Below are 8,116 nucleotides of genomic sequence, written 5' to 3' on the forward strand. Positions count from 1 at the left end.
GCTGCGTATCCTGTACGTGACCAGGCATCACGTAAAGGAAGATGCAGAAGATAGTTGTTGAGATTAAAACATCACAGTGATCATTGTGAGGTGTTTTGAGAGAGTACTTCTCTACTTCCTTTGGAAGCGTAATGGTTTATAAGGCGATAGTTAGTCGACTTGTCTAGCGTGCTTCCATGGGAGATCCTGACTCATGGACCTATCGGATAGGGTTAGATATCCTCAATGATAAACAGCTCAAGACCTTGATCACCTGATCATTTACTGAAGGTCTTGAAGTTTACATGTAAAATCAGGGGGTGTTCGACCTTTTGTCAACAGTTATCGGAGGACATTTTACAGGTATGATTATGAGAGTTATGGAGATACTCTCTTGATGGGTAGAATTTGTAGTTAGGAGGTTGAGTGACCATTTGGATTTTGGGATCATCATTCTCTTACGGTGGATTTTGCATGTTTGAATGGATGAGATTAGACGTACTCTTTGGATAAGATTAGTAGAGTTTTATATACTCATGGTTTGACTGTATCTCTACCATTTGGAGAATTGTGGGTCATCGATTAGGAAACTAAGAGACACCTTTGGATTTCAGTGTGACACACTTTTGGTAGGGTGATGATATATTTCTATATCATGATAGTATATCATGATGATAATTGGTCCTTAGAAAAAGTATCAGGTTTGATTGATGTTATGATAGGCTGTTTTCTGCTGATCTGTTAGAGGATATTGGATTTGGTAGTTTATTATTTGGTGATTTATGGTTGGTGATTAGATCTTAAACCTGTTGCCAGTAATCTTATGGTTGAGTGTGTCTGATGTATTCGGCATTTCTAGGGTGTTTAGAGCAGTTTCCATTGACTTCATTAATGATATTATGATCTATTTAAGATCTTAGGTGATCACGTACACTATCTTCGCATAGTTCTAGATATGTTTCGATGGGAACATCTATATGCGTAGTTCAGTAGTGTGTATTTTAATTGTCTTCTGTGAGATTTCTGGAATACATGGTTACCGGTAGGGGTACACTGTGGATCCACAGAAGATATAAGCTGTTACCGGTGGGTAGTAGTTGAAGTCTGTACAGGAGACTCGCAGCTAACTTGGTCTGGCTAGATGTTACCGGAGATTGGATTAGGGTTTCTCTAGCGTTGTTATGTCGTTGACTTGACTATCTAGGAAGAGTGTGGAATTTTCCTAGACATATGCTTTTGAGACCAGTTTCATGAATTGAAACGAAAAGCTGAAAATTGCACCGTTTTAGTTTCACCTTCTTGTGTAGACGGATTGATACTCTACACAGAAGTATTGTACGAGGGGTTAGGTGCAGTTCTGAAGCAGCACGATCGAGTAGTACTATATTTTTCTCGATAGTTGAAAGATCATGAGAAAAATTATCCGACTCATGTTTTGGAATTAGCAGCCATTATTTTCACATTGGAAATGTGGTGACATCATTTATACGGGATTCATTGTTTCCGTGAGAGAATATGTGTATACCTGAGTTAGATCCGTTCCGGGAGGAGTTACTTCAGGAAGCACATCGACCCAGATTTACGATACATGCAGGGGATACTTGATATACAGAGTCTGGAGGTGTTTTTTTTTGGTGGAATGATATGGGGAAAGACATTGTGAATTTTGTAGTTCGATGTCTATTATGTTAGCAAGTGAAGGCTGAGCACCAGAGACTAGAAGGATAAGGATGGTCACCGTTGACTCAGATACTAGAGTGCAGTTGGGAGCATGTTATGATGGATTTTGTTGTGTGATTACCCAGGACATGGAGAGATATGATGCGTTGGGAAATCAATGATTGGTTGATGAATTTGCTCTATAGTTATTGATTTGTAGGATGGATTCTTTAGATCGAGTAGCAGGATTATATGGTGCAGAGATTACCGGACCTTAGGGTATATCTCTGAGTATTGAATTGGATGGAGATTCATGATTCACATCACGATAGTGACAGATGTTACAGTAGACTTTATGTTAGGAGCTTTTCTTTAGATATAGATTGTGGTATGGATTTTTACCTTTAGTTTGATGGATAGTTTGAGCGCTCTATAGAGATGTTGAAAGATTTGATGATAGTGGATTTTGGATTTCAGAGATAGTTGATTTATCCACAAGTGGTTAGGTAACTGTATGGGCGTAGCGGAAGCGTAGTGAGCCCATAACCCACAGAGTCATCCTTTGAAGTTGGAGATTTGTTCATGATACTACGAGAGAGTAGCATATATGTTTATTGCTTAGTTGTTACCCTTAGATGAGGATTCTTAGGTTGAGTAGTAAATTTGGGGACCAAATTTTTATTAGTGGGGGAGAATGTAAAATACGGTGCCCAAAACATAATTAAATAATAAGGTTATTGGACAAATAATCTTATTGGATTTTTTTAGAATTTTTAGGAATTTTCTGGGAATTTTTTGGAGTCCGTTTGGCGTAGTTTAAGGGGATCATTTATAGGCTAAGTGGAAGCCCGTTTAAAATACCTAAAAGTGGGAGTTGATTGAGGAAACCAACTTAGGGTTTAATTTATTGAACCTAGGTTTAAAAACCTCACCCAACCTCACCGTGCCCTAATCTCACGCCGACCACTCCTTTTCCCTTCCTCCCTCTTGCTCTTTGTCGCCGAGATCTCACCGCCGCCCCTCACTCTCCTTATTCTCATCCGCCACCTCCTCTCCTTCGATCACCAGAGCTGGATCTGCCGCCAAGCTCCCGGAGCTGCCCTCCCTTGCACGGGCTGCCATCGGCCAAGAGCAGGAGGTGTCATCCTCTCACGTGCGGCACAGTCTTGCGTGACCTAGCATCGTCGAAGCCGCCAACCATCAGAAGCCCGTTGCCGGTGTAGACGCACACCGAGCGTCGAACCTACCTCTTCCCCGACGCCTCTCACTTCTCCGATGCCACAATCCCGAGTTCGCCGACACTGATCTTCTCACCGTTGGCCGGACTTGCCATCTCCACGGATCGCCGGATGTTTGCTATGGTTGTCCTTCCCTCTGAGTTGCAGCCCGTGCCTGGCCATCCTCACCGCCTGATCGCCGATTCTCTGTCGCCTCGAAGGACACCTGATGCCGCCATCGTTTTCCCTCTCCGGCCACGAGCAGGAGGCAGTGGGGTTGTGCCCGTGAGCCGATTTCCCCTCTCCCATACCACGTGATGCCATCACCGACGTTGTGCCCTGGTTGTGCTTGCCACAGTGCTAATCATCGATCATCGATGTCGACATTCCAGGCGGACTGGTCGTCACCAGTGAGGCTCTTCCACCACCGTGGGTCGTCGTCTGCCCTAATGGTGAGTGGATGCTCTTGAGTGGATTTTCTTACTCGTTGTGCTCCAATATACTTGTGGCAGCTTACCTATGTACTGGCAGTGAGCTTGACCTTGCCTTGCTGCCCCAATTGGTTCTCTGGTGGTCATGGAGCAGCTCCATCAGATCATTGGTGAGGTATAAGCATTCAATCGTTGCTCCTTTGTTGATTTAGTTTCTTTCAAGATTGTCCTCTTTGAGTCTCATGTTAGATTGTTCTGTTTAAGGGTACTTGGATTGAAAATCCACTTGCAGGTAAAATGTGAAGGTTTTAGAGCTGGGTTGAGGGCTTTGATTCATGGTAAGTTACTATAGTCTTTTGGTTGATCTCTTGTTGGTATTAGGTTGATATGGATTGGATCAAATTCTATTTGAGATGTTAAGATGTGATAACATGATGAATGAGTAATTAGCTATCTTAGATTGTATTTTCAGATGTGATTTAGGTGGATAAATCGTGCATGTTTGATCCATGATGCTAGTAGTTGATGAAATTAAACTGGATTGGATTATTGGGTAGGCAAAGGAAGCGGTTTTAAGAATTGATGGGTGGATAAAAGAGGAACTTATCATTTAGTTAGATTTGGATTATTAGGTGGAATTAAACAGTTATCTAATTGAATTAGAATTGGGTTTTAGGTTTAGCTAGTTGTTGTATATGTAATTAGCTAAATATATTATGTGATCGCAGGACTTGGATTCGAGATGTGCGTCTCGACATGGGATTAATTATCACGATCGTCAGATAAAGGCGGGTACTTCTTGCTTTATCTTTTTAGTATTTTGATCTTAGTGCATGAGCTTTATGTTCAGATAGTTGCTATATCTATCTTGACTCCACTCTTATTTTTCCTGTGTTTGAGACTTCCACTCAATCTTTGAGCTACTCGTTTCTGTATCTATACAGTCTCTCGTTGCTATCGATGATATTTAGCAGATACTATATTACTAGGTATCAGATACTAGATACCAGATATTAGGTATTGGACACATAGACACCTGATACCATGTTTACATGCTTTGATTGCTGTTAATTTACACACCTTACTGAGCATGCTGGATTCATGTAGCATACCTGTTTCTGTTTATATATATATGATGACTGTTGCATTGTTCGCATCATGTCATTGCATGCATTGCCGACGATCCTGTCTCCCTTGTGGTTGAGGCGGTTGTTAGCCAGGGCCGCACGCTCGGCCACTCATGGGTAGTGGTAGCTTGGAGCGTGCCGCATGTCCTGTCGTGCCCCCCACTCGCACACTCATGGGTAGTGTCTGCTGGAGTCGCGGGCAACAGGGACCCCCATCGCAGACGTAGCTATTTAGCTACTATGCAACTGTCCCCTCGGCCACTCGAGAGTAGTGGTAGCTGGAGTGGTGTACGGTTTGTCATTGTCCTGGCCTCTCGTCCATACTGGGGTCATGGACTTGAGGGGTGGGTGGGAGTGACCATTCGTGCATACGCTGTTATTATTATACCTGATGATATTGCTGGTTGGTTACTTATGCTGTTGTTGCTTATCTATGCTGCTGTTACTAGCTTATGCTATTGTTGTTTATTTATGCTGTTATGCTTACATAGGTTGAGATTTATACCTGCGATATGTGTTTAGACACTGACTTACTTACTGTTGACATGTATATACCTCACACGATACCATGTAGTTATGAGCAATACTGTAGCAGGACTTTGCTACACTTTACCTTTTACTACTAGCCTAGGATATGGTTTCAGGTATGGACACTTATTAGGATATCACTATAGTATCTTCTATTTCCATACTAGACTGTATACCTTTGCATCTCTAGTTCTTTACTATACTCATGCACTATCTGTCTATTACCCGCTGAGTCTTTATACTCACCACCCCGTATATTGGTAATTTCGCCAGGTAGCAGGTAAAGGATTGATGGAGTCGCCTGAAGAGCCTGTCCGCCAGTCCCACGTCACATTCGAGGACGACCTTACGATTTTGGTATTTCTTACGCTATTTGTATTTTGGGGTTTGTACTTGTTTATGTATTTGAGTTCACTTGTATTTGGTTTGATATTATTGTGTCAAGCCGAGCCGGCTCGCAGTTAGTTGCTTTGTGTTTTGTGATCGTTGTTTGTGATTTCCGCTGTGTTGATTTTAGTACAGCCGTGTGGGCTGATTCATATATTTATATAACTGCGTGGTTGTGTTTATTTCTGTTCCAGCCGAGTGGGCTGATTATATAACTGCGTGGTTGTGTAGATATATTCCAGCCGTATGTGGCGGATGTATATTGTATGTATGTATGCCTCAGATTGTCACCCGTATAGGGGAGATGTTGCCGAAATTTTTCGGTAAGGACTCCTCTGGGGGCGTGACATATATTTTCTGTTGGTTCAAAATCTAAGTCCGGATTTGTTATAAACGGCTCATTGTTTTCCAAGAATTAGATCCAAATTCTTGGAACCCAAGGTGAACCGTTCCAACGTGTCCTTGAGTTCTTTAATTTGAGTTTTCAAATTGGAATTTTCTTCCTCAAGTTGTTGGACTTGAGTCGAACTTCCAATTTGAACTGGCTCAGTTAAAGCACTCAAGTCAGTCGCTTCCTTAAGGGCTGTTACCTCCTTTTGGAGCGACTTAACCCGGACGTTGGATTTAGCCAACTTCTTTAATAAGTATGAAATTTAATTTTTTGAATCATCTAAGCTAATACTAGAAATTAGAGCACTTACAGTGGTTTTGGGTCCTTCAGAAACGGATACGGATCTGTGGCTTCGCTCGGACTCGGTGTCTGATTCGCTCTCGGTTTCTGAATCGGGCACGAACTCGGACTCGGTTTCAACAACATGTGCTAGAACTGGTAGAGCGAGAAGGCTCACTTGCTCTTCTTTGTCCGATTCGGATTCATCTGATGACTCAGACCATGTTGCCTTTAGTGCTTTTTCGTCTTGCTTGTTCCTGCAAATAACGCAACACCTTCCTCGGCCGGAATAGTATTAGTCTGGTCAAATAAATTATTTATTAAAACATGCTTACCTATTTTCGTATCAGGAATACCTTTGTGTAGCTCAATCAGATTCTCCCACAACTCCTTGGCGCTTGAGAATGGGCCGGCGCGATTCAACTCCTTATTCGTTAAACCACACTGAAGTGTATACGTTGCTTTTGCGTTTGCTTCTACCTTTTTGATAAGGTTTGCGTCCCAGCTCTCGTACGGTAGTGGCTTGCCGATGCCGTCAGTTGGCAGTTGAATCCCGGTTTTGATGATCATCCAGACTTCAAAGTGAGTCTGGAGATACGTCTCCATCCGACCCTTCCAATCTCCGAAATCATCTCCGGAGAAGAGCGGTGGGCGAGCAGTATTGTAGCCTTCTTGATGGGCCATTTTAGAAAGACAATCTTGTAAAATAAACACAATAAAACTTGTTCCAAGACTTAGTCTTGGATTAGTAGTGCGGGAGAGAAAAAAAATAGTAATTCAGGAATTTCGAGAAAATATAATAAAATATTATTAAAATATTATTAAAAAAAATATTACTACAAAATTTTGAAAACGCAATATTTCTCTAATTCCAACCAATGGTGAAAAGATGAAAATTAATTTTTCAAAAACAGTTTTGGAGGGGAAAAAAATGAAAGGCGTAAGGTTTTATTTTTAACCTATACAAACAACAAAGCCACGAAAAATGCTTGAATGATGGTTGCACCAGTTCAAAGCGACCCCGCTCTGATACCAATTGTTGGATCGAGACGCGCTAGAGGGGGGGGTGAATAGCGCTCACGGCTATTTCGTTTTTCGATTATCGGAAAACTATCGGAGTTAAAACGTGCAGCGGAATAAGCAGAAATAAAATAAAGAAACACAGAGACACAAGGAATTACTTCGTTCGGAGCCTAAGGCAACTCCTACTCGAAGGCCTGCGATCCTTGATCACTTTCCATGGGCAACAACTATAAGCTTGAAGAATATTACAAACTTAGAACAATTTGCTTAATTAAAGAAATGCAATACCGACGACAGAATCTAAGGAAATCGAAGTGTCGGGTCGTCGAGTTGAGTTGAAGCTTTCTCGGGATGTCGCGTTTACTAGCCAATTGAAGCACGATCACTTGTAATTAGATGTTTTGAGGCGCTGCTCGAAACTCCCTTATAAAGGGTGTCCAAGGCGCCTTGGAAGCCTCCGAAGGCGCCTCCATAGCTCCGATTCCACCGTGCAGATGAGCGCTGACCGTTCTACGCTTATCACCTTGAAGGCGCCTTCATAGGTCTTCAAGGCGCCTTCCAAGGCGCCTCCATAACCAACCGAGGTGCCTTCAGCCCCGCTTCGGGGCCAGGTCAGCTTTTGCACCCGAGGCACCTCCAAGCTCCATGGAGGCGCCTCGGACACTGTTCATCCGAGGGAAAACTTCATTATTTTGTACCTGCAAGACATGTTAGTCCCAAACAATATTCTGCAATATAAAGTTAGCATAAACAACAGTATGAATATGATAAAGAATATTAAGACAATCTCCGGACTGTCTGGGTCTGACTTCAGATTTCCGTCCGGAAATCCTAGGTCGACCCGACGCCTACTGTTCCCTCTAAGGGGAACGCGTCCTCACCTACTCCACTCAGGAGATTTACCTGCTGCCAGTGCGATCCTCCAGATCGACTGGACTTTTGCTCAGCACTCGACGCTTCCGGACTTTCTGCTGGACATCCACTTCCCGGCTAGTCCAGTCTTTCACCTGGTTTGCGACACTAGGACTTTCCACCTAGGGTTACCACCCCCTAGGACTTTTGCCTGAAGCCATCGACCTGCAAAGACTTTCCGCA

General features: G+C 42.9%; 1 long non-coding RNA gene across 1 annotated transcript; it reads left to right on the forward strand.

Annotated features, from left to right (window-relative positions):
• Positions 1-3,251: 3,251 nt before the first annotated feature.
• Positions 3,252-3,571, forward strand: LOC122031184. Its single transcript, XR_006125796.1, has 3 exons — positions 3,252-3,307; positions 3,387-3,461; positions 3,551-3,571. It is a non-coding gene; the product is annotated as an uncharacterized LOC122031184 (long non-coding RNA).
• Positions 3,572-8,116: the final 4,545 nt, after the last annotated feature.

Source organism: Zingiber officinale, chromosome 11A (assembly GCF_018446385.1).
Source record: "Zingiber officinale cultivar Zhangliang chromosome 11A, Zo_v1.1, whole genome shotgun sequence".
In the NCBI taxonomy this organism is placed as follows: domain Eukaryota; kingdom Viridiplantae; phylum Streptophyta; class Magnoliopsida; order Zingiberales; family Zingiberaceae; genus Zingiber; species Zingiber officinale.